General features: G+C 33.8%; 2 long non-coding RNA genes across 3 annotated transcripts in view; one reads left to right on the top strand and one right to left on the bottom strand.

The window, feature by feature from the left end:
* LOC105471153 (uncharacterized) overlaps positions 1-13,455 on the bottom strand; it is a 30,166-nt gene extending 16,711 nt beyond the window's left edge. The window contains exon 1 of the long non-coding RNA XR_981018.1: positions 13,384-13,455. This is a non-coding gene — a long non-coding RNA (uncharacterized lncRNA). The remainder of the gene's footprint in view (positions 1-13,383) is intronic.
* Positions 1-26,078, top strand: part of LOC105465530 (uncharacterized) — a 223,009-nt gene that overhangs the window by 108,885 nt on the left and 88,046 nt on the right. The gene's annotated exons all lie outside the window — the stretch shown is intronic.

The following is a 26,078-nucleotide window of genomic DNA, read 5'->3' as shown; positions in this document are numbered from 1 at the left end:
CTAATAGTGTGCAGAAATAATAAAAACATGCTTCTGATAGCCTATCATCCATCTTTCATTTAAGGCAGTTAGGCTGATTCAGCTCTTGTGCTGTAGAGAAAGATCTTGAAGTAGTATCACTTCTATAATTTGGATTTCTTGGTATGCAGCATGTATTATGAATTTGAAGTCTATTTGTAGCAAGTTTATGAATTAAAAGGAAACATAAACTGATAGTATAGGTATTATTTATTTTCCTCTAAAACTTTTCTTAGTTTTAGTGTGATTACACTTGATGCCTTTCTCTGCGGATTTCTAATCCATGTAGGTCCTGGAAGAAAAAAGGGTACTCATGAATCTGCAGTTCTTATCTTTCAGACAGTGGCCTTTTATACACTCCATATCAAGGATCTAGTATATGAATGAAGGACATGCTAAAGCTAGAGTTGGAAAATATTTAAAACCTATGTAGTTTTGAATAGTTATGCTTGTATTTGACAACTTAATTCAATTATTTCTAAATTTCAGGTAGGTTCTAAAATACTTTTTTAAGACGTTTTCTCTCAGATTCCAAGACGCTGGATTGCACATAGCAGTGGCAGACACTTTATTTCTAGAATGTTCTTTTTATCAGGATGTTAATGAAACCAGTGGGAGAACTTTCTAACGTCTTACTCCCACAAATAACTCAAACATAATACTGGAAAAGGCAGTCTTCCAATAGGGACCTGATTTATCTAGCCTCCTGATATGGTTTGCACCTGTGTTCCCACCAAATCTCATGTTGAACTGTAGTCCCCAATATTAGAAGTAGGGTCTCATGGGAGGTAATTGGAACATGGGGTGGATTTCTCAAGAATCGTTTAGCACTGTCAGCCTTGGTATGTCCTCATCATAGTGAGTGCATTCCTGTGAGATCTGGCTGTTTAAAATTATGTGGTACCTCCACCCTTTCTCTCTTCCTCCTGCTCCAGCCATCGGAAATGCTTGTTCCCCCTTTGCCTTCCACCATGTTTATAACTGTTCTGAGGCCTCCCTAGAAGCTGAGCAGATGCCTGCATTACGCTTCCTGTACAGCCTGCAGAACCATGAACCAATTAAACCTTCTTTCTTTATAAATTCGCCAGTCTTCGGTATGTATCTACAGCCATGTGAGAATGAACTAATACACCTATACATGAAGATGCTGACTCCCACCCTCAGTTGGGGTACCTTAGGTCAGGTAGTTGCTGATACAAATGCCTGAGAGCATACTCAGCCAGGACTATGTGAAGATAAAGACTACAGGGTGACTGATTGAACCCACATAATATAATAGGAAGTGTGCATTAATTACAAACAATACATCTAATTATAATTATGTAAGAAAACCCACATTTTATCCTAATTAGGAACATGGTAAAGAGCTGCCAGATATGGCTAGAAGAATGCTTTATTCTTCGTCCTAAATCTATGCTTGTCTGAATTTGCATCTACCTTACTGCTTTAGTTCTATGCCCCACATTATTTTTATCCCTGCTAGTATACTCTGGAATGGTAATTTTCTTATTATTATCTCATTTCCAATCTATAATTGCTCACAGTTTTACTATCAAGAGACTTAACTATTCATCAGCGCAGCATTGCTTTTCTTTAAGATGCTCAGTAAAATGTGACCTCTTCATTACTTATTTTTTAAAGACTTATACTATTATTGAACCAACAGAGGCAAATGGCTAAGCTAACAGTATTATGCTAAAGTGCTTCCCATCTCCCATGTTGTCCACAGGAGCAACACATACAGCTTTTTATTTTATTCTTTCTGATAAATCAATAACCCTAAATAATATGCTTCTACACAAGTTTTAGTTTACTTGCTTTAGATATTACATATTTATTTCCTGTTTTAAGAAGCAAGGATTTAGCTAGCTTATAAAAACTTTCATCTTTCTTTCCCTATCCTGACAATATAGGGCTGCCACACCTTGCAAATAAAAATACATAATGCTCAATTGCATTGTCATTTCATATCAGCAAAGAATCTTCTAAAATATGTGTCTCAAATGATACATGGGACATACTTATATAAAAAAATTATTTATCTAAAATTCCAGTCTAACTGAACATCCTATATTTCATCTCACAACCCTATCAGAATACACATATCATTGTATTTTATTAACTCTGTTGGTTACATTTTGTAGCAATGTACCTTTAATTCATGCTCCATCAACATTATTTTTTATTCTCCACTTTGTGAAATGCAAATATTTGTACTTCCTCTTTCTTTTAACTGTATTCCTGTTCTTGTTTCTATATTTATAATTTCTAGTTATGTAACATTCACATAAACAATGTTTGTGTTATTTGTGTTTAAACAAACATATTCATTGCAGAGCTAAATTGTAAATGTTTACTACATTGTTTTTCTTGAAATTTTTGTGTTTCACCACTCCAAATATTTTCTAATGCCATTTTTCCCCTTGGTTAACTCTCATGTTTTCAAATATTCTCAAACTTTCCAAAGACTGACTTCTCCGGACCTTTCTGAACTACGGTCATCTTGAGGATTGATTCCATTTAATGCTTTCCTAGATTCAATTCATTTTTTGTCTGGATCCTCATTCTTAGTATATTTGTTTTGCTGAGAAAAAGAGCTCCACTTTCAAGTAACTTTCTAAAGAATTTGCTGGGGGTGATTTTTTGAGATCTTGCATGTTTGAAAACAGCTCAATCCATTCGTCATACATGATTGATAGGTCAGTTGTGAACAGAATTCTAAGATAAAAATAATTTCACTTGAGAGGTTAGAGGGAATTGCCTTCTTGTCTTCAGGCGTTCAGCATTGCTGTTGAATCCTGCTGTTCTGATCTATTCCTGTGTCTGCATCTCTGCTGCCTTTTTTTCACGCAATATTTACCATCTCTTTTTACTTATAATTCTCAAACTCTGTAATGTTGTAATTGAGTGCATATTTCCCCCATGCATAGAACTGTGTGGGCTCGTTCAATCTAGAGATACATTTCTTAATTGGGAGAAAATTTCTTACATATTTCTTTAATTTCTTTCTCTAGTCCAGTTGTTCTGGACTTTCTCAAACATCTGTTAGTTACATGGTAGTGCTTCCGAGTTGATTCTTCATGTTTTTTATTTTTCTCATATCTTTTTTTCTTTGTTTTTGCCTCTTTGGAAGACACAGCAAGCTTTATTCTTACACTTGTATTGATTTTTTTCCCCAACATTTTATAATAAAAATTTTCCAATTTAATTTTTAAAAAAGACCCTCTTTCCCTCTTATTGTTTAGGTTTTTGTTGCTGTTTGTTTGTTTGTTTTTTACATTGTGTCTTAGGACATACATTTTTTAATATCACTTTCTTCTGGAGTAATTTTCTTTATTTACCTTTGTCTCTTCTATTTAGAGGAATTTTGTAAATATCTCATGAGTCTTGTCTTATTAACTCACATTTAACATTGAGTGAATAAACAATAACTTGGCAAATCTGGTTGCATGGCTGTGACTTGTGAACAGGTGGGCTTTGCTTTTGAGTGTTTGGACAAAGAGTAATACTTCACTTGGGAAGTCCTAAATACCCTATTGATTAGGCTGTCCAGATTCCGAGGGGAGAACCTTTTGTTTTATTAGTTTTATATGTTTAGTGGGGTACAGTCTTGTGCAGTGATCTGTATATAAGCAGAAGCATATGTATGAATGTGTATATGTCTGTGTAACAATGAATGTGTCTTAGGTGAGTTAGTTAATTTTTTTCTTTTTTTATTTGTACAAAGTTATGGGGTATATGTGCAATCTAAACTTTCCTTTTTCCTACCCACTGTATTTACAATGCTGTAGACTTCAGGGATCTGCCAAGTTAAGTTGCATCCTTCTCCTTAGTTTTGGGTAAGTCTCATCAGATTTTGACCAGCTTCAGCAGGCAGGCATCTTCAGTTTTGTTGTTGTTGTTGTTTTTCTGTTTCTGTCTCCTAGTCTCTCCATCATCATGTTTATGCCTTGATATTCCTTCACTACAAGTTTACTGGAATGTTTCGAGAGATAGGAGATAAATGTGCAAAATTTCCCAGTTGCAAAACCAAGTGTTTGCCTGGGAAAAGTCATCTTGGGTTTTGTGCATATTGTTATACCTTTGTGGAAGTCCTAAATATTCATTTCCAGAAGATATGTCAGGGATGTGAGGGTCAGAGTTTCCTGCTCAAGGCATGGCTGTGCCATCTGCTCTCTCAGTGAACTTGAGAAAGTTATTTAATCTATTTGAGTATTAAATATTAATCAATATCTGCAGAATTACCTAGACAGTGACTTGTACCTATCAGGTAATAATAAACAACTGTAAGAACTTTCCCTAACATATTATCCTATGCAAGAAACTTTGTAAAATAACTCATTTTGAATCTAGATACTTCAGAATTATTACACATCAGATCACATTAATAATTCATCTCCATGTTGTCAAGTCATAGATGAAGAAACCAAATGTCCAGCTCTAGGGAAGTTTACAGTACAACCAGTCAACTTACTGTGACTTGGACAAGTGTTACATCATCTAGTACTCCTGCATGGAGATAATATCTGTTTCATAGGGTTTTCATTGGAGTAAAATATGTTCATACATTTAAAGTGCATAGAAATGTACCTAGCTGAGAGAACCTTTTGATGTGCATGGTTATTAGAATAATTGTTTTTATATTATTATTATTTGACTTTCTGTATAAGAATTTTCCATGTATCATTTATTACCTTGTCTTAGTCTTACAGCATCCCTTTGAGAAAATACTATTATTATTATCTTACAGATGAAGAAATGAGGCACAGAGTAGTTAAGCAATTTGTTCAAGGCAGCAGAGCCAATTGGTGGTGCAGGGAGGATTCAAATGTAGGCACTCTCATTTCAGAACCTGTAGTAAGTCACCAAGACAAACTATTTGAGCAATAAAAGTATAATTAGGATAGTAAAAATTACTCCTCTAGGTTGGGTTTAGACCCTGGGTAGGGTTCAGATTGATATAGAAAGGAGAGATAGTGGGACCACCAAGTTGGGTTAGTGCACAAGTCTGGCACTGGTAAAATGATAATGATTAAACTTTAAATGATAATGAATTCATCTACGTGGAGATATCAACTTGAATTATTTTAAAAGAAGGAGAGTAAATGTTAGTTGCTGGCAAAGAAGTTTTTCCATATTAATAATAGGAAAACTTCAAAAATGTATTGAATCTAAATGTTGAATGATAAGAATTTTTTTAAAAATTTTTTTCAAGAATTGTGAAAAGTGCTGCAAGTACTGATAAAATGTACGTTTCTTGAAATCAGGAACCTCAAAAAAATGTTGCTTACTGCATCTAATAGTTTAAAAAATTCTGCAATATTTCCATAATTGCCTCCATCTCCTTTTCTTGTAAGTGTTTTAGTTTTGTTTTCAGTGTTGGGTTTTCCTTTTTCCTCCCTCCATATTGACCCGGATATTTAGATATTTAACTTTAAAATCCGTATGCTGTCAAGTTTCTTAGTATAGCTAAATGCAAATTTATCACATCCTCTGGTTTGATTTAGGGGAGCAAATTTAATTCTGCACTGTAAATAAAAATACTTTGAATATGTAATAGGAATGCTACTTCTCTCTCCCCAGTCCTCATTCTAGACATTTAAGTTATTCATAGATGCTGTTCCCATAACACTTAAAATGATTATATCTATTGCCAACTCCTATAAATTATTAACATCAGAGCAAGTGGTTCTCTGGCACACAATTTCAGCCTTCCACAGAAAGAGGAAAACTTAGGGTGATTTAAATAGATTAAGGAAATTCAGTTGATAACATGGTCACTACAAATTTCATCTTTGTTTACAAATGCATTTCTTTTTTTTCCTTACTTGTTCTTGTTCACAAGATGATCATAGAAAGGAAGGGTTCTGTGAAGATTCCAAAGTTCAAGAGTGATATAGCCGAGTAAAGATTATTCCACCCAATCTTTCTTCACAGTTTTAAGTAATGAGGCAGCAGAGCCACCGCTCACTTAACGACATCTTGTAGTTATTACAGTTTATTCAGCAAGGGCTTACACACTGAATTTATAAAACAAGGATTTATTGAGTTCAAAGAAAGGAATGATGAAGATAAATTGAGAGATGTCTAAATGAAATTAAAAATTATTACCTCCTCAGAATTCAGACAGTGGCTGACTGTTGTATGCAATATCCAGTTTACAACGTCAGGAATTAAAGGTATGCAACTTGATAAAGATGGATGTCTTACTTTTGTGGATACAACTTAGGCAGTTGAGAATAAATATTGTAATAATTGATCTTTCCGAATGATGTGCAAGTGCTAAATGACATTTGATCTATGGTATCAACTTCCTGCCTTTGGCACTGATGAATGGTCCTCAAGTTTTTCCTGATAAAAACATGGCCAAGCCTTCAATTAGACATATCACGGTGCATCAAATAAAGTTGAATATAAATGGGTGGGAGACTCCATTACTACCATTTTAATATTAGCCCAGACTAAAGCCATTTCTACCACGTATGCTGACAGTAGAAAGGTATTGCAGATGAATGATGTTCAAATTACTCTGTCATAGTAAAGATCGGGGGGAAGGGAAGTCAAGGTCCCCTGTTTCACAGCAGCTGCCTGGTTACCTCAGTAAGTACGAAGCGGCTTCAAAAAGGTTATTAATAGCCATATTGACATTCTGATTGAAAGTAATTTTCCAGCAGGCTTGGGTATAATTCAGTAGAGATTTTATTGGCTCTCAACCAGCAATTTCAAAGAAATACTTCAATTAGTAATGTAATAATCTGTCTGTAGTCAAGGTGTATTTAGGAAATTTATGCCTTGGCTTGGATCGGAATTGTCTTACAAATAAGAGTTTGCCTGTTTGTTTGGACAAGGGTTATTGTTACTCTACAAGCTATAAGGATAAAAAATATATAGTATTAGGTACTTAAGTAGATCAGAGTACATTGACTGAATCTTTGGTGCCCAGACATACTACAAGCCAGCTTTTAATTTTCTAGGCTGCATTTAAAACACAAAGTCTTCTAGTAGACTTTTGTTTCTGTTTTGCTCAAAATTCAAAAATTCATTACTCTTTTTTATGTTTCTGCCCCTTTTATCATTTTGGAATAATAAATATTTATTTTTTCTTATGATGAAAGACTGATTCATAGATTGATGAAACTCATGAATAGATATTTCAATAGAAAGGCAATCCAGAGTTTTGGAAACAGAGATTCAAAGTGAGTTCCTATGGGAAATACAATTCCTAATTTTATTGTTATTTTTAAGGCCAATGCTTTCTCTGGTAATTAATTTTAACTGCTGCACATCGGTGTAACTTTTGTATCGCCTATGTTTTACTGTATTAATAATAGTGTCCCTAAAGTGAAAAAGAGTCACACGAATTAAGTTCAACTTAATAAAGGAATATTAATTTGCATTACCCTTGGAATAAAGGGACTTGGATTAAATGGAGAAGAGTTGGCAGAAAGGGAAACTTGTATTTTTCTATAGTTTATGCGTGTTTTTTACCATGTATGTGTACTGATTGTTTAAGTACAGCATCATTAAAATCTCACAAAGTAAACATCCCCATGTAAACATCTTCCAGATTAAGAAAGTGAACATTTCTCAAGCCCCAGAATTTTCCTGTGTTCCCTCTGCAGTTACTACCTCCCTAACAACTCTTCTGACTTCATGTAGCAGACAAGAGTTTTGCCTCTTCTTAAAAACTAAATATTAATGGAGTTACACAGTGTGTACTCTACAATGTCTGGCTACTTTTGTTCAGCATTGTAAGGCTCATTGATCTTATTGCACATAGTTGTAAATCATTCAGTTATCCTTGCTGTAGGATATTCTGTTGTAGGGATGCATTTATTTATTCATTCAATTGTTGATAGGCATTTAGAAACTTCAAATTTGTGGCTATTGACAGTTGTGCTGCTTTGAATATTCTAGGACATGCTTTACTGGTAAACATATGCACAGATTTCGAACGGGTATATTACCAGGACTGGAACTGTGGAGTGGTGCAGTATGCCCATATTCAGTTTTACTAGGTATTTTCAAAGAGTTTCCCAAAATGGTTGTACTTTCATAGGCTTTTACCAACAATGTATAAGAATTCTGGTTATTTTATATTCTCAATAATACCCGACATTATCTTTTATTACCCATTGAGTATCCTATTTATTAGTAACTTTTGTCCATTTATTCCTGTTATGTTGTCCTTTTATTGATTTATAAGTACTTTAAATACTCTGGATATGAAGTTTTTGTTGGATATATGTATTTAAAATATTTTCTTCTAGTTGATGGTTTGCCTAGGGTCTCTCTTAATTGTTTCTTATAATAAACAGAACTCCTTAAATTTAATATAGTCAAAATGGATAGGAGATAATAGGCCATCTGTAAGCCCTTGATTCTCTGCTGGGGATTACCTATAAGAAGGATGGCTGCAATCAAACTTTCCTGTAAAAACAAATTAGGGACTATATACCAGAACCTTCATGCTAGTGGCATTCGTGGCAGAAAGATAGGGTCCTAGCCACAAAATCATTTTGTAGTAGAAGATACATGGTCTCTCTGACTATACATTGAAAATCATCCTGAAAATTATGGACTTATGATACATAGCATTGCTGGCTGGATAATGGAGACTACTCATTTAGATTGTATAACCAACAGTAGGTAACATGAAAATAATCTAAAACCAAAATGACTCTCTTTGTGTAAGTAATGTTTCCACATAAATTGCAGAAGGATAAGGATATTTTAGGGACTGCCTAAGACTTCTCCAAGAAAGAAACCAAGATAAAATATATATACAAAATAATTTTCCATGCAAAATTTTATTATACCAATGGTTCTGTGTTTCTTATACATGTTTCTTAATTCTCTCCTTGCTTTTTACAAATTTGATGTCACTTTAGGGGCATTGTGTCAATATTTAATGGACATGGAGATGGAATATTTGTATCAATATTCACTATTAGACCTAGAACATGGAATTTTTGCTTTCTGTAACAAACAGACTTACTGAATATACAAAAATATTAACATAATTTGAGAATATTAGTTTAATATGAGGTGGCTTTTACTCTTTTTTATTTGTATGGATTTAAGGGTACAAGTGCAGTTGTGTTTCATGGATGTATTGCATAGTGTTGAAGTCTGGCCTTTAGTGTACCCGTCACCCAAATAGTGTACATTGTACACAATAGACTAGTATTTCATCCATCACCCCCTTTCCATTATCTCACCTTTTGGATTTCCTGGTGTCTATTATTCCACTCTGTAGGGCTGTGTGTACCCATTGCTTAGCTCCCACTTATAAGTGGGAATGTGCAGTTTTTCACTTTCTGTTTCTGAATCATTTCGCTTAATATAGCTCCATCCTTGCTGCTGCAAGAGACATGATTTTATTCTTTTTTATGGCTGAGTAGAACTCCATGACGTGTGTGTGTGTGTGTGTGTGTGTGTGTATACACACATATTTTAATGCAATCATCTGTTGCTGGACACTTAGATTGATTACATGACTTTGCTATTGTGACTATTGCTGGACTAAACATATGTGTGCAGATGTCATTTTGATTAAATGATTTATGTTCCTTTGGGTAGATAGCCAGTAGTGGAATTGCTGTATCAAGTGGTAGTTCTATTTTTAGTTCTTTGAGAGCTCTCCATATTGTTTTCCATAGAGGTTGTACTAATTTACACTCCTACCAACAATGTATAAGTGTTCCCTTTTTACCATATCCTCTCCAATATCTGTTGTTTTTGTCTTTTTAATAAGAGCCATTCTGACTGACGTGAAGTGGTATCTCATTGTGATTTTAATTTTCATTTCTTTGATGAATAGTGACTTTGAGCATTTTTTCATGTGTTGGCCACTTGTATGTTTTCTTTTGAAAAATATCTGTTCATGCCTTTTGCCCACTTTCTAATGGGGTTATTTGTATTTTTCTTGTTGAGTTGTTTGAGTTTCTTGTAGATTCTGTTTATCAACCCTTTGTCACAAGCATAGCTTTGTGTCTCCGTTTTTTAGATTGTCCGTGTTCTCTGTTGATCATTTTGTTTGCTGTGCAGAAGGCTTTTCATTTAACTTTAAGCCCAATTTGTCTTTTTTTATATTGTGAATAGTGCTGTGATAAACATAAGTGTGCAGGTGTCTTTTTGATAACATGATTTATTTTCCTTTGAGTAGATACCTAATAGTAGGATTCCCGGGTTTAATGAAAGTTCTATTTTTAGTTCTTTAAGAAATTTCTGTATTGTTTTCCATAAGGTCATACTAATTTTTATTTCCACTAACAGTGCATAAGCAATCTGTTTTCTCCACATCTGTACCAACATCTATTATGTTTTGACTTTTTAATAATAGCCATTCTGACTGGTGTAATATTGCATCTAATCGTGGTTTCAATTCGCATTTCTGTGGTGATTAATAATGTTGGGTGTCTTTTTACATGTTTGTTGGCTACTTGCATGTCTTCTTTTGAGAAATGTCTGTTCATGTCCTTTGCCCTTTTCTAATGGGGATATTGATTTTGTTTTAATTTTTTTGTTGTTTTTGATTTGTTTAAGTTCCTTATAGATTTTGGATATCAGTCCTTTGTTGAAAATATACTTTGCAAATATCTCCTTCCATTCTGTAGGTTGTCTGTTCACTCTGTTGATTGTTTATTTTGCTTTCCAGAAGCTCTTTAGTTGAATTAAGTTTCGTTTTTCTATTTTTATTCTTGTGTTTCCTTTTGAGAATTTAGTCATAAATTCTTTGCTGACAACAAAGTTCTGAAGAGCTCCTTTGGAGTTTTCTTCCAGGATTTTTATAATTTCAGATCTTATACTTAAGTCTTTAATCTATCTTGAGTTAATTTTTGTATATGGTGAGAGATGGGGGTCCAGTTTCCTTCTTCTGCTAAGGCTCTCCAAATTTCCCAGCACCATTTATTGAACAGGGAGTCCTTTCCTCAGGGTATTTATTTATTTATTTGTTTATTTTTACTTTGTCAAAGATCAGTTGGTTGTAGGTATGTGGCTTTGTTTCTGGGTTCTCTATTTTGTTCCATTGGCTATGTGTCTCTTTTTTTTTACCAGTACCATGCTGTTTTGGCTATTATAGCCTTGCCGTATAATTTGAAGTCAGGTAATGTGATACTTCCAGCTTTATTCTTTTTGCTTAAGATGGTTTGGCTATTTGGGCTCTTTTTTGGTTCCATATGAATCTTAGGATAGTTCTTTTCCAGTTCTGTGAAAAATGGAACCGATAATTTGATAGGCATTGCATTGCTGTAGATTTCTTTGGGCACTATGGCCATTTTAATGATATTGATTGTTTCAATTCATGAGTATGGCAAATTTTTCCATTTGTTAGTGTCATCTAGGATTTCTTTCATTAATGTTTTGTAGTTACCCTTGTAGAGATGTTTCACCTCCCTGGTTAAGTATATTCATAGGTGGCTTTAAATGCAACAGAAGTTCAGGAAACAAAATAATTGCAGGACCAGGAAATTTGAGAAGACTCAAAGAAAACAAATGATCTCATCTACTATTTATTTTGGAAACTAAAACTGATAGGTTTAAAATATGGGATATGTAGGATTTAAAAACTAGGCAGGGGAATTGACCTTTGTGAAATATCACCTGTTCTGGTGTTTTTTGTCAGGCTTACCCTAAATCACAACAGAAATACAGCAACTGTGTCTTTTTTTCTTTCTTATTTGAAAAATAATAGAAAGGAGAAAAAATTTGGAAATCCAATTTGCTATTAATAAAACAATATATACTCTTACATTACCTGAAACATGACCTAATATTTTAATCTTTAATATTAACTTTATGCATAATGCTTGTCTTAATTGGGAATGATTATTTTAAAAACAGTACATTGCATATATATCATTTAAGACTCACATGTTTCACTTACAAAGGCCATAACTGTGAACATAATTTTATGATTCTATGAGGCTTTTTAAATCACAAACAAATACATACAAATAGTACTAATGCATTGTGTTGGTAATTTAATATAATACAAAACTTGAATTTTGAGAAAATTGAGAAATGAATGTTTGCCTTGATGCATCTTGTACTATCCCCATTTAACATTATTTGACTTTGTGAAGCTTGTTAATGAGAAATAAATAGACCACACTTAATTGTTAAACTATTGGTAAATGTCTAAATGAGAGAAATTCTTTGTGATTTTTTTCAAAGCAAAACCTATTTTTACATAAAAAGCATGTAGTTGTCAAATTTAAAATTTTGTTATATAATTTTTAATGAAACCCCACTTTCAAGTCTAGATGGGACACCCCATTTCATACAGAGATTAAATGCAATACCTACAGGCATAGTCAATAGTTTTTCACAAGGCACAAAGTGATTTATATTTATTTTCCAAAAATATACTTCAGTGAAGGCCTAATACTCTCTATCACACATATGTACGGCATTATCTTAGCCTAGGAGATGTTTTGGGTGGAGATAGCTAAATGCCTGTCTTTATCACAAAGAAAGCTTAAATGTTACCTCAAGAACATGCACATGTGAAACCACAAATCAATGAGTTAACCAGGGTAAGTTAGACACAAAATGCATCCTCTGACAATTAAATCGTTGAGTAGAATTGCTTACTATAACCAAGCAGGATACAGAAGAAATGTGTACCAAAGATCCCGACTTTTTCAGACTTCAGTTTATTATGAGCTCTGCGTTCTGATATTAAACAAAAAATTTAGCTGCTTATTTTTAACTATTAAACTGTAAAATATGTCATTAATTATACATCAATAATTCTAATATACAAACAAGAAAAAATATTTCAGCAGTACAGAAGCAAACCTCTTTCCTCTAAATTTCAGTTTATTTCACAGAGATAATTGATAAGTATTTCTATTGTTAATTCTTTTGTGGGTGGTCATTGTAATGTTAAAAATAACATATCCTTACTTTTTTTTCAGAATTTATGAAACTGAGGAAATAACTGCACTTATATTGCCTTCATGCTTTTTATTTTACCACTACCTGGCTGTGATACATATATAATTTTAATTCATTCTTGAAGTTACTTTTATAACTTGAGATGCTATATGCTTGAATTTGTATTTCTCAGTTCATGATTTTGACCATGTATTATAAGTAAATTAGTAGATCTACACTCCTCTCCACTATTTTTTCTTTTTTTGTCAGTTCTGCCATTGCTTTTATGGAGTCATACTACTAATCATTTGCATTCTAGTCTTAAGTGTTCCGTTTTGCCAATGAGATGACTGTAAAAAATAAAAAGCCCCCCAAAATTTATGGTTATAATTTACTGCATGTTTTTTATTTTGTCATTAGTATACATTATTGTTTTCAAAATATTTTAATTTATATGCATTTACAAAGTAAATTCCTTACCTTACAACATGCGAGCTTCTGATACCAGCAGGATTGGCACAAACTCCTAAACATTTGTGGGCTGAATTCTAGTTGAGAAAGAGTTTTGTACACACTTAACATAAATAAAATTTACTTTAAGAATTGAATTCTAAATTTATATAATAAGTAAAGACTTGAAATACGTCCTTCAAAAGACGTGTTAGCAGTTGGAAAGAAACAATCTGCTGGGTTAACATTTCCGTTTACTTTTTCTGGAAGGGAAGGAACAGATGGTTTTACAATGATCATTGTTATTTGCCAATACAGTAACTGGAATAAAGGGTCTTGTGTGTGTGTGTGTGTGTGTGTGTGTGTGTGTGTGTGTCTTTAGTCTGTTCAGGCTACTATAATAAAAATACCTATAGACTGAATGGCTTGAGTAGCAAATATTTATTTATCATAATTTTGAAGACTGGAAGTCCAAGACAGAGGCACTAGTAGATTCTGTGTCTGTCGAGGGTCTGGTTTCTGGCTCATACCTGGCTTTCTTCTTGCAGCATCCTCATATGGCAGAAAGGAGTAAGAGCTCTCTGGGATTCCTTTTATAAGGGCACTAATCCCATACATGAGGCTTCACCCTCATGACCTAATCACCTTTCAAGAGCCTCACTTCCTCATACCATGACCTTGGCGGTTAGAATTTCAACACATGACTTTGGGGACAACATAAACATTCAGTCTATAACTGTATGTGTGTGTGTGTGTGGGGGGGTCTGTGTGTTTGTGTAGGCCGGTGGTTAGCCTCTTTGTCAATGAGAAGTTGGTGGGGACATAAGAACTATTGGTCATTGAGAAGTTTATCTGTTGTTACCTAAATATACCCTGTGAAAATAAGCTTGGATCCCAAGGACTGTTCTCAGTAACTGGGGCACACAGGTCAGTTGGAAAGAGGATGGTGATTGGGATAGGTTCTAACTATTATATTAAAAACTGTATATTTTCATCCTAAGACAGAAATATACAGTGATCAGAAATCTTGGAATCACTCAACAGGAATGTTTATGTTTTGTCTGCTGCTTACTAGATATGTGACCTGGGACAATTTACTTAATATCTCTGGGCCTCAAAAAATCCCATCTGGAAAATAGGGATAATAACAGTTCTGATGACATAGGGTTGTGAAAAAACTAAATTACAACAGTATATGACACATTGAAATGAATAATTATGTATTATGTTCATCTGGAAATACAGTTCAGCTAGTAAGAATGACTCTGACTCTATAATGTAAGAGAGATTCTTGTTTTTATAATAGTGATTTTTAGCAATTTAATATCCCTTTAATAAATTTAGTCTAGAAATCTTTATCAATGTAATAAATATAACCTTTGAATTACGTATTTTTTCTACCACATAAAGACAAGTATACTTTTTTAAAAGAAATAATCCCCCTCCCCCTTTTTTAAGTTCGAGTTCATCTCCCGGCACAGTATTTGCATCAAAATCACACAAAAATAGTGCAGTCTAGTAATCAATAGCTTAGGCTTTAAAATAATAGTAATATTACAATGCTGTGGTTTGCTGACTAGCTTGGTGACCTAAGATACTAAACTTTCTGTGACTCAAATTCCTCATATACAAGTTAAGATAAAAAGTAGCTACCTTATAGAACAGTTTTGAGGATTAAATGAAATAATATCTGTAATAAACTATACATCTTACTTTGAGCATAGAAAAAACACAAAAAATTGGATAAACTAGATATGCAAATATACATTAACTACTTTAGGGTACTATGAGAATTGTAGTCTAGGAGGGAGGATATGGCTCTTGCCCTGAAGAGAAAGGTATTGAAAATTTATAATATGCAACTCTCTCATTTGAATTACTTCATATTCTGCATGTCAACATGTTCCATCTCTAATAAACTATATAAAGGTTACATTAAATGAATCACAGAGAAGACTGTGTGGAGCATATTTCAGACTTTGTAAAGAGTTTTATCCAACTGTAACCTTTGCAGTAGTGATATTCTAAAGTGTCAAATGAATTGAAGGAGATATAAAAATGTAGACATTGAACAACTACTTTAACAGAGCTAGATCAATTTACATCCAAACTTCACGTAAAATAAAGCATTCTTGTGCAGTTTGCCTGTCAGCACATTGACACAGCAATACTGTCTTATTTCCATGTGTGCCTGTGTGTGTGTGTATTATATTTTTTAAAGATGATCAATATTACTAGACAAAATTTAAAAAGCTAGGACTGCTAAATATAAAAGTAAATGTATTGGTAGGGTGTGGTGGCTCATGCTTGTAATTCCAGCATTTTGGGAGGCTGATATGGGTGGATCACTTGAGGTCAGGAGTTTGAGACCAGCCTGGTCAATATGATGAAACCCTGTGTCTACTAAAATTACAAAAATTAGCTGGGTTTGGTGGCAGATGCCTGTAATCACAGTCACTTGGGAGGCTGAGCCATGAGAATCGCTTGAACCCAGGAGGCAGAGGTTGCAGTGAGCTGAGGTTATGCCACTGCTCTCCAACCTGCACAACAGAGAAATACTCCATCTTAAAAATAAATAAATAAATAGTATTAAAATATGTATATATTTAGAAGGTGTAATCACACAGTAGAGAGAGTGTAAATACATACAAATAAGCAAGATGGTGCTTTTCTTCTATGTATTTATGAATGGCGTGGTCTAAATGTGTCCTCTCAATATTTATGCATTGAAACCTAATCCCCAATGTGATAGTAATAGAAGGTGGGGCCCCTCAAAGATGATTATGTCACTAGGTCTCTGCCCTCATGATTGTGATTAGTGTTCTCATAAAAGAGGGCCCAGAGAGCAAGCTAGCCCCTTCTACCATATGGAGGTGCATGGAGAACGTGGGTGTATGAAGAAGTAGGCCCTCACCAGACACCCGTCAACCTCCAGAACTGTGAGAAATAAATTTCTGTTGTTTATAAGTAACCCCACATTTTCTTATGGCAGCCCAAACAAACTGAGAAACCTATAATTATACTTTTTATGATAATGAATTACATGTCTAAATGAGTTTCTATCATATTTAAAGAAAACAAATCTAATTTAAAATTTAAATTTACCTAAAATGTGTGAATTTATCTAAAATGAAAATCAGATGTATTAACTTACCTATTTATTTAGTTTCGTATCTATACACACATTCAACCAGAAGGAATTAAGCTATTAAAATTATTTAATCGATGTACAAATTAGAAATGAATTTCAATCACACATCAATAAACATTTGCTATAATATTAAATGAAAATTTTCTTATGCATTCTACTGCAAAACTTCAAGATTTTATAACCCCTCATTGGACCTGAAGTTAGTAAGAGGTAAAACCCAGGCAGTCACAATCAAAGAGAGTGTTAAATATAACTATATAAGAAAAGTAGTGGCTGTTATGCCCAGACCGTTTGTTCCCCAAAGAAGACCACCAGAGTCCAGTGTCAAAGCCAAGCGGCAAGGATCTTTACTACAAGTTCGAACTTGGTCCCTCCATTCCACAGTATACAAGAGGGCAAGAGGGCCCCGAACAATGCGAGCGTTTGCTTTTTATAGCCCGAAAGTTGCAGGGGAACAAAGAAATTCTTTTGGCTCCCGCGCTTTCAGTAACCTTGAACGGCTGTCTCCTTATCGGAGACTTTCCAGGTGGTGTTTGTACTGGGCTCAGGGAGTTTGAGAGATATATGGCGGTATGTGGTGGGATGGGAGGATGGGATGTGTTTGTACTAGGCTCAGGGAGTTTTGAGCCCGGGGCTGAGGAATGTGCCCAGCTCCTTTCAGTGGCATGTAGTTATAAATATCTTAAATTTAATGTATAAAGCTTCTTTCTAGAAGAGTTAGTTATATAACCTCAGAGGACTTTCAGAATATGAGATTAGAAGCAGCAACATCACGCAGGGAGTTGACAAGCCTGCAGTTAGTCATTTATCTGACTCCACTTTCTAACTTCACTTTTTCTACACCAACCGGTTTGATCTGGATTTTTTCCCCCAAGACAGCAAACAACATGCACCTTATTAAAGTGCCAGTGATCTGTATTTTGCCAAAGTCAATGGTTGTTACCTGTTGGGCACAACCAACTCCTTAGAAACCTTACTTCTCTAGGATAGTGTGATACAACTTTAGCTGGCTATGCCTCACCAATCAGACTCCACTACTGGTGATTCTCCTTTACTGGAGATCCAGTTTCTGATCTACCAGTCCTCTAAATATAGGAGACTTCTTCCCCTCACCTCTTCTCTTTTCTCTCATTAGGTGCTTTCATTTAAATCTCAGTTAAATGGTTCTAGAAAGAATTTTACATGCTAATCAAGTCTATATTTTTGCCCATTACCTGTCATTTAAGTACAAACCATCACTATCCCTAAACTTTTGCTCCTTTATAATCTACTCTCTGTAAATCAACCAGATTAATACTTCTGAAGCTTTAAATTACTATTGTTCTCCTGCTTAAAAGCCCTGTTAAGTTATTCCTGTCGCAATGAGAATAAAATCTCTCTCAGATCAAATATCTCCATCAGAAAGATATACAGCACCCCATTCACCCACCTGTGCACACACATATCCACACATTGGGGTAAATAAGCATGTGTAAATGCTTTCTAAATGGGAAATTAACTTCATTGTATTAGCAGTGGTGGTGGTATCAATGATGATAAAGATAATTATGAAACAATGCCCTGATTAGAAATTGCCCCAGGGACACCACCAAACCAAAAAGACTAAACAATGTGACACAAAACTTCTACCCAGAACTAAATAACACTATATTCTTTCCACAGTGGCCTTTGTCTGTAAGAGATAATGTGCCTAAAAATTCTAGGTTCTATGGGAGGCGGAGCTTGCAGTGAGCCGAGATCGCACCACTGCACTCCAGTCTGGGCGACAGAGCAAGACTCAGTCTCAAAAAAAAAAAAATTCTAGGTTCTATTAAACACTGTATAAAATATTTATAAATACTAAATGCATATGGATTTCTCACCAGTATATAGTGTATCTGATGATTTGGGAAACTTGATTTAAGTAAGTGAAACTAATACTCATTTGCTCTTTGCTATTTTTCTGGGCCGTTTTTGCAGGATGTGATTTAGATTGGTTGCCCAGCATGGTCTCTGTCTTCCTTTCCTTTCACTGAGTTTCTCTTCTTAGTTTTTTTCCCCACATAAATAATGGCTATTTAATCTAGAAACTTAATTACTACTAATTTAATAGTAGAAGTTAAACATCCTAATTTGAGCTCCAACTAGTTATTATCATATACTTCTTAAAGGTACTACATCTAACTCATGGTAATGTTTCAAATAGTAGAAAAACTTAGCAGTCCCCACTGAGAAGGTACAGACTGGCTTTCGAGTTTCTTTCCACTGTATCTGTTAATATAGCGTCCATCCTAGGAGAACTTGATATTGCTGTAATAACCCCATTTAACATGGAAGCATAATACATGGTGAATGGAATCAGATACAGCTGATTTTGAACATTGGCTGTGGCTCTTTGTTGCTAGGGAAAAAATAGCTGTATGTGACATACTTTTTTTTTGTAAAAAAATAAACTCTTATCTGCATTTTCTCAGTCTCATTTTTATTTGTAAAATAAGAATAATTCATTTTTTTCATTGGCTTATTATGGGTATTGTAATATTTTATGTGCCACTATAAGAACAGATGCAGGTAGTTAATTTTACTCTTATATTGACTAAAGTAGATTATTGAACTTGAGCTGTATCTTGAAATACAGTTAGTCATAGCAATTGTTGAAAATGTGTCTGGGTTTACGTCGATAGGCTTGTCTAACTATTATAAAATACCACTCTCCCCATAAAATACAAGCAAAATGAGAGAAAGCCCTTGAGACCTGATGAGCAGCCCAGTTCCATTCTGAGGCTCTCATACTTCAAAATTGGGGCTCAGCCCAGGAGGGTTCCTCAGTTTGCTCAGAAAGAACTCAAGAGTGAGCTGACAGTGAAAGAAAGCAAGTTTATTAGATCAACAATGTACAGCAAAATGGCTGCTCCACAGACAGAGCAGGGCTGTCTCATAGGCAGAGTCACCCAGAGCAGCACTGGTGGCAGCAGTTACGGCAAAGTGGCTGCTCCATAGATGGAGCAGGGCTATCCCATAGGCAGAATCACCTAGGGCAGCAGCAGCAGTAATGTACAGCAATAGTAGCAGTCTAGAGCAGCAGTGCCATGCTGGCTAGGTATATTTATACGTAGTTTTATTTACATGCTAATTAAGAAGCAGATTATTCAGAATTTTCTAGAAAAGGGGCAAGGAAGTTACTGTGACTTCCGGGTTATTGCCATGACGTTTGTAAATTGTCATGGCACTGGTGGGAGTGTCTTTATGCCAGTGAGCAGTGAAGGCAACTAGAGGTCACTTTCCTCTATGTACTGGTTTTGGTGGCAGGTTTTTCTACTAGGTTCTGTTTTGATCAGCAGGATTGTGATCAGAAAAGAAGTCCTGCTTATCTCCTATCTCAATTGTATTCAATTCTATTCCATTCTATTTTTCTGTCCCTAGCTTAGTTGATGTTTGTTTTTACGTATTTTGATGATTGCCATCATGTTTTTGTCACTCTGTGCCCTCATGCTTTTCTAGAAAATTGATATATATATACAATTGATATATATACACAATTGATATATATACACAATTGATATATATACACAATTGATATATATAATTGATATATATATACAATTGATATATATAATTGATATATATATACACACACAGACATATATATGCAAACCTGTATACATACATACATAGACATATACAGATACTAATAATTTTTCCTCTGGAAATTATTGTAAAAAAATGATTTTTAAAAAGAGTTTAAAAGGTATAGCATATTGTGTAAAGATTTGAGTCTGGTCAATTTCTTTTTAAAAAGCTGTTGTAAATAAAATTGAGGTTGAACTTAAAGGTCCATATTCCCTTTCATTGTCTCAACCTTGCTTCATCTGTCTACATGAAGACCTCAACAGCTTTAGTCATGAACAAATTCTATACTTTAGTGAAGGTCAACTTACCTACTCCAATTCTGAAATGACATGATAATTGGGATCCTGTTTTTAGGGAGATGAAACTTGCAAAAGATACTTTTCATACTCCTAGCCCATTTAATATCAACATTGTCCTGATAAGATTAGCATCTTTTCCCGTTTCCTCTGAATGGCCCTGCAGCTTTGCAGAAGTTGATAACCGTATATATATTTCTGTGGAAAAATTTATACCTAAAAAATTCAAAAGAGTAATATATTGCACACTTGTTTTTCTATCACCTGCTTAAAAATAAAATATTTCGATTCCTTTTAAATCTCTTCTAAACAACAATCACTAAGTTTAATTTGGTATTCTTATATTTTGGCAGGTATTACATTGTAAATATATATATTTTATCCCTAAAGTACATATTATATTTTACTATATTAAGGTTTATTCAAATGTTATGTTGCCTACATTGTTTTGCAAATTGTTTATTTTTGTTCAATATATTTTTGAGAATAATACATTTTAGAATATATAACTAGTATGCATTCATTTCATAGCTATTAAATCAATACAATATATGTATCTGCTTTTCACTTTGTGAAAATTTAGGTTGCTGATAAATTTTCTTTTTTGTAAGCGGTTCTATATATATATCTTTATGTATTCATGTTTGTGTATGATTGCCTCCTTAGAGAAAAACTGCTGGGTCTTACAGTATGTGTATCTTCAGTTTATTTAGATTGTCAATTTACTCTTGAATTGGTTGTAACTATTGAAATTCCCACTAGCAGGTTATAAAAAATATTTTTGCTCCACATCCTTGTCAAAACATGTTATTGTCAGATTTAAATGTTGCCAATCTCCGAGTGTGAAATGGTTTCTGTAACTTACATTCCTCTTATTGCTAGTGAGAGTAAACCTTTTTACACACAAATCACATTTCTTTGAATTTTCCATTACTATATTTTTTTACACTTTGTTGGAGTGTTTTTATTTTTTTCCTCCCTCTCTGCCTCCTTTCTTCCCTCTTTATTTCCTTTCTTTTTTTTTCCACCAGGTACCATAGTTTATTTTGTATTTGGCATACTGCTTCTTTGTATGTCTTATGCCATGGCGATACATCTCCAAGTCTCTGAATTGTGTGTCTGTGTGTTTGTGTGTGTAATTTAATGCAAGTACTTTTACAAAGTATATTTTATGGTTTTGTACTTTTAAGGAAGTACACTCTTATCCTGAGGTCAGGTTTAGGATACAATATATTTATTCATGCATGATATATTTATATCAAAATATGAAATTTGCTTTTCAGATTAAAGTCCTTGTGTGAAGACTTGATTTTCTTTGTATGAGTGATGACTTTTTCCAGTACCTTTAGTTATTAATAAATATGCCATTGTTTCATCTATCATCAGCAATGGCACATATTTAAAATGTTTCCATATATTGATGGATCTATTACTAAACACTTTGTTATCAAATTCTATTCTCTTCTATTCTATTCTAGCATATCTTATCTGATCTTATACTGTATACAAGTGTACCCTTACCTATCCCATTCTGTGATAGCCTAGTCATCTGTCACTGAGCCAATACTTTCTAAACTATTTCTAAATTACTATATCTTTATAATAATTTAAATTTCTGTCGTCTTTATCTACCAGAATCACCTGTAGTATTCTTGGTCTCTTCTATATTCTTGCTCTCTCCTTGGTCTCTTGTTTTTAGCCACCTTTCTCAGTTCTTAAAACACTGTGCTAATTGGCATTTCATTTAATTTAAAATATTAATTTGGAGAAAAGTGGCATTTTTAATACTTTGAGCTTTCTTATTTCTAAAATCTTCATGTTATCTCTTCCTTAATTCTTTATTAATATCTTTCAATGTAAAATTTATTTTTTTCTAGAGTTTTAATCCACATTTGGCAGACATAGTTCTATGTATATTTTATAAGGGGCTAAAATGAGAATTATCTTTAAAATTATATTTTCTAATAGACATAAAATATAAAAATGATATCCAGAAATTATATTGTACAGTCTTATTTACTCATAACTGTTCTCTGGAGTCTATTGGTGCTCCATGTAATTGTACCATTTTCATTTGTTTTTTCCAAATCTTGGCATGTATTTCCTTCTTTATTTTTAGGCAGGTAATTATTACTTCACGTGTTCATATTAAACATAAACCAGGATAATTATCATCTGTATTTACTTTCCAATTTAAAAAAGTAGATTATAATTTTCATCATGGATTTGTATTTATACCATTATGTCATTGCTGTTGTTCTGTTTGTTTGGGGTTTTTTAGGTATCCTATATCAGGTTAAAGAAAAAGGAAAGCTCCTGATTTACTTACTTTTCTTATTTATTTATTGTGCATTCATACTGAGTTGTATGAAATTCCCAGGTTAAACCTGACTTTCTCTTGTTACTTTTAATTCCCTAATAAACTCAGTTTGAGAATATTTTGCTTTGGACACATACCTCTATATTCATGAGTGTGGTTGGAATTTTTCTTTTCTAATCTTGTCCTATTTTGGTTTCTAGAACAAAAATACATAATGTATGATGTGTGAACTCATGCCAGTTTTGAACTGTTTGTTGCTGGAGCACACACAAACACACAAAAAAAGACTTTGAGTCAGAATTTAGAGAGAATTTAGACTTTGAGCTGCCATCATAGCTCACTGCAGCATCAAACTCCTGGGCTCAAGTGATCCTCCGACCTCAGCACACAGATAGCTAGGACTACAGGTGTGCAACCACCATGCCCAGCTATTTATGATGATGATGATGATATTATTATTTTTATTATTTTGTATAGAGATAGCATCTTGCTATATTGCTTAGGTTGGTCTTGAACTCCTGGCCTCAAGCAGTCCTCCTGCCTTGGCCTTCTAAAGTGGAGTATTACATACATGAGCTACCATGCTGTGCCCTCAGCTGATATTTTTGGAAGCAAGACTTTCTCAGTGAAGGGAACAGCAAATTAATTTACATTCTAGTCTAAACGACTTATCTCATTGCTGATCAATAACAAATAGCTGATTGACTACTTTGAGTAGCACTATTCTATAAATACATTACCCACAAAATGAGTTTGGTAACAGCCTTCTACTTTTAATAGAGTTCTATTAAGTTTCTCATTATCAGCTTTGTGAAAGTTTTGACAATTAAAATTTTAAATAATCTTTTTTTTCTAGTTGTGTAAGTATATATGTCTGTTGAAGATAGATTTTAAGCTTCTGATGGAATATTTTAATAGTTATTTTATTAAAATTTTCTTCTTGAGTTAGTGTTGTTCAGTTAATCAAATCATGTAACTTTTACATTCATTTGAAAAAAATATTTATTGTATTTTAATATTATTTTAAATCCTTTTTATATTTCTAGTGTGATGGCTAATTTTATGTGTCAACTTGACTGGATTATGGGATGCCCAAGTGGCTAACAAAGCATTATTTCTGAGTGTGTCTGCGAGGGTGTTTCCAGAAGAGATTGACGTTAAAGTTAATAGACTGAGTAAAGATCTTCCTCAATAAAGTGGGTCACCATCCAAAGCGTTGAGGTCTCAATTAGCACTAAAAGGTCAAGGAGAGGTAAATTTTCTCTTTGTCTTCTTGATGAAACACCCATCTCCTCCTGTCTTTGGACATCAGCGCTCCTGTTCTCAGGCCTTCTGACTGGGGGACTTACATCAACAGTCCCCTGGTTCTCAGGACTTCTCATTCTGCCTGATTTCAACACTGGCTTTCCTGGTCTCCGCTTACAAGTGGCATATTTATGTGGCTTCTTGCTTCTCATTGTCTTCTGAGCCAATTCCCATAATAAATACCCTCATCCAGCCGGGCGCAGTGGCGCACGCCTGTAATCCCAGCACTTTGGGAGGCCGAGGTGGGTGGATCATGAGGTCAGGAGATCGAGACCATCCTGGCTAACACGGTGAAACTCCGTCTCTACTAAAAATACAAAAAATCAGCTGGGCGTGGTGGCGGGCGCCTGTGGTCCCAACTACTTGGGAGGCTGAGGCAGGAGAATGGCATGAACTCCAGACGCAGAGCTTGCAGTGAGCCGAGATCACGCCACTGCACTCCAGCCTGGGCGACAGAGTGAGACTCCGTCTCAATAAATAAATAAATAAATAAATATCCTCTTATATATCCCTTTATATATCGTATTGGCTTTGCTTCTCTAGAGAACCGTGACTAATACCTAGCAATGCCTCCTTTTTCTGGGCCCAATTATATTCAATAGAAACATTTTTTTTCTGTAATAGTCTTGCGAGAGGTTTATCTCTTCTAATAAATTTTACGAATACCTTACCTTTGAATTTGTCCTGTTTTAAAAAAATGTATATTAATTACCTTCCACTCTTTTTATTTTTATTTTTATTATTTCAGCTTATTTTGTTGTTTTCATTTCTTAAGCTGATGACTTATGTATTTAATTTTAAAACCTTTTCATTTACAGCATAAATTCAATCTATAATTTTTTTCATACTATTCCTAACATTTTACATAGATAATAAAACACAATGTAAAATAAATACCTATACCTTCCAACAAAACTATATAAGAATCTTAAAGCGTTTAAAATTATTTATTCATTTTTGTTGCCCAACATTTTAGATTTCTCTTATATTTACATTCAAATTGACTATTGTTTGTTATTTTTAAATGTATATTTTATATTTTTAGCTATATGTTTACTAATTTTCTTGGTGTTATTATTTCTTATATTTTATCTTTATCCTTCCAAACATAATTTCCTTTGTCCTGAAAGACATCTTTGAGATTTGTCTGAGACTTGAGTTTTGCCTCTCAGAAAATGTCTGTATATTGGTTTTGTCCTGAAATAATACCTTAGCTATGTATAAAATTATAGTTTTTAAATTTTTTTCTCATAATTTGAAATATATTATTTAGTTTTCTTCTGAAAATGACTCTTCAGAAGCCTGCTATTACTCCTAGTAATCTTCTCTTTCTCTCTAGCTGCATTTAAGTTCTCCTTGATATCTTTTGTGTTCTATAGTTTCAGAATTATGTGTTGGAAGGTGGGGTTTTCTCTGTCTTTGTTTGGCATCTTTTGGAATTTTTGTGGTTCCTCCCTTGAACAGAATTACTTTAATGACTTGTAATATTGGTTACATATTTAAAGTTTGTTTATTCTATTTTATTCAGCTTATTTTGGTGCCTTTATTGAGAATATTTTCAGGACATCTAATTTGTGTTATTGGCAGAAACTAAAGTTTCAAGCTGATTAAAACCTAGAAATTCTTTTGTTTGTAAAACTTACCTAAAACTGTAATGTAACAAAGGCAACCAAGGAAAGGTTATGCTACAAAATCTAAAACAGATAAGAAGCAACAAATGTTTTACAACAGCAGCTGAGAAATTAAGTGCCATGTCATCTCCAAGAAGACAGTGTCTTCAATTGGACATTAGGCACTTCAGAAAGACATTTTGATAATGAAGTTTTACCTTCATTTTGTGAGAAATAAGTGGAAACATATTTGATTTTCTTTTGCAATAAAAGGAAAATTATGAACTATTGAATAGAATCTGAATATAGCATAATCTTTAGTTATTCAAAAGTAAACATCTGCCTTTAAACCGAAAGAGAAAGCAGAATGCCTCTTTACAGTTAAGGTTTCCTGGAAGCTTTTCTGGGTCAGCAAACAAGGAAATTGGAGAAAG

Source organism: Macaca nemestrina, chromosome 19 (genome assembly GCF_043159975.1).
Source record: "Macaca nemestrina isolate mMacNem1 chromosome 19, mMacNem.hap1, whole genome shotgun sequence".
Classification (NCBI taxonomy): domain Eukaryota; kingdom Metazoa; phylum Chordata; class Mammalia; order Primates; family Cercopithecidae; genus Macaca; species Macaca nemestrina.
Note: the sequence above shows the minus strand (reverse complement) of the source record. Positions and strands in the feature narration are given on the sequence as shown.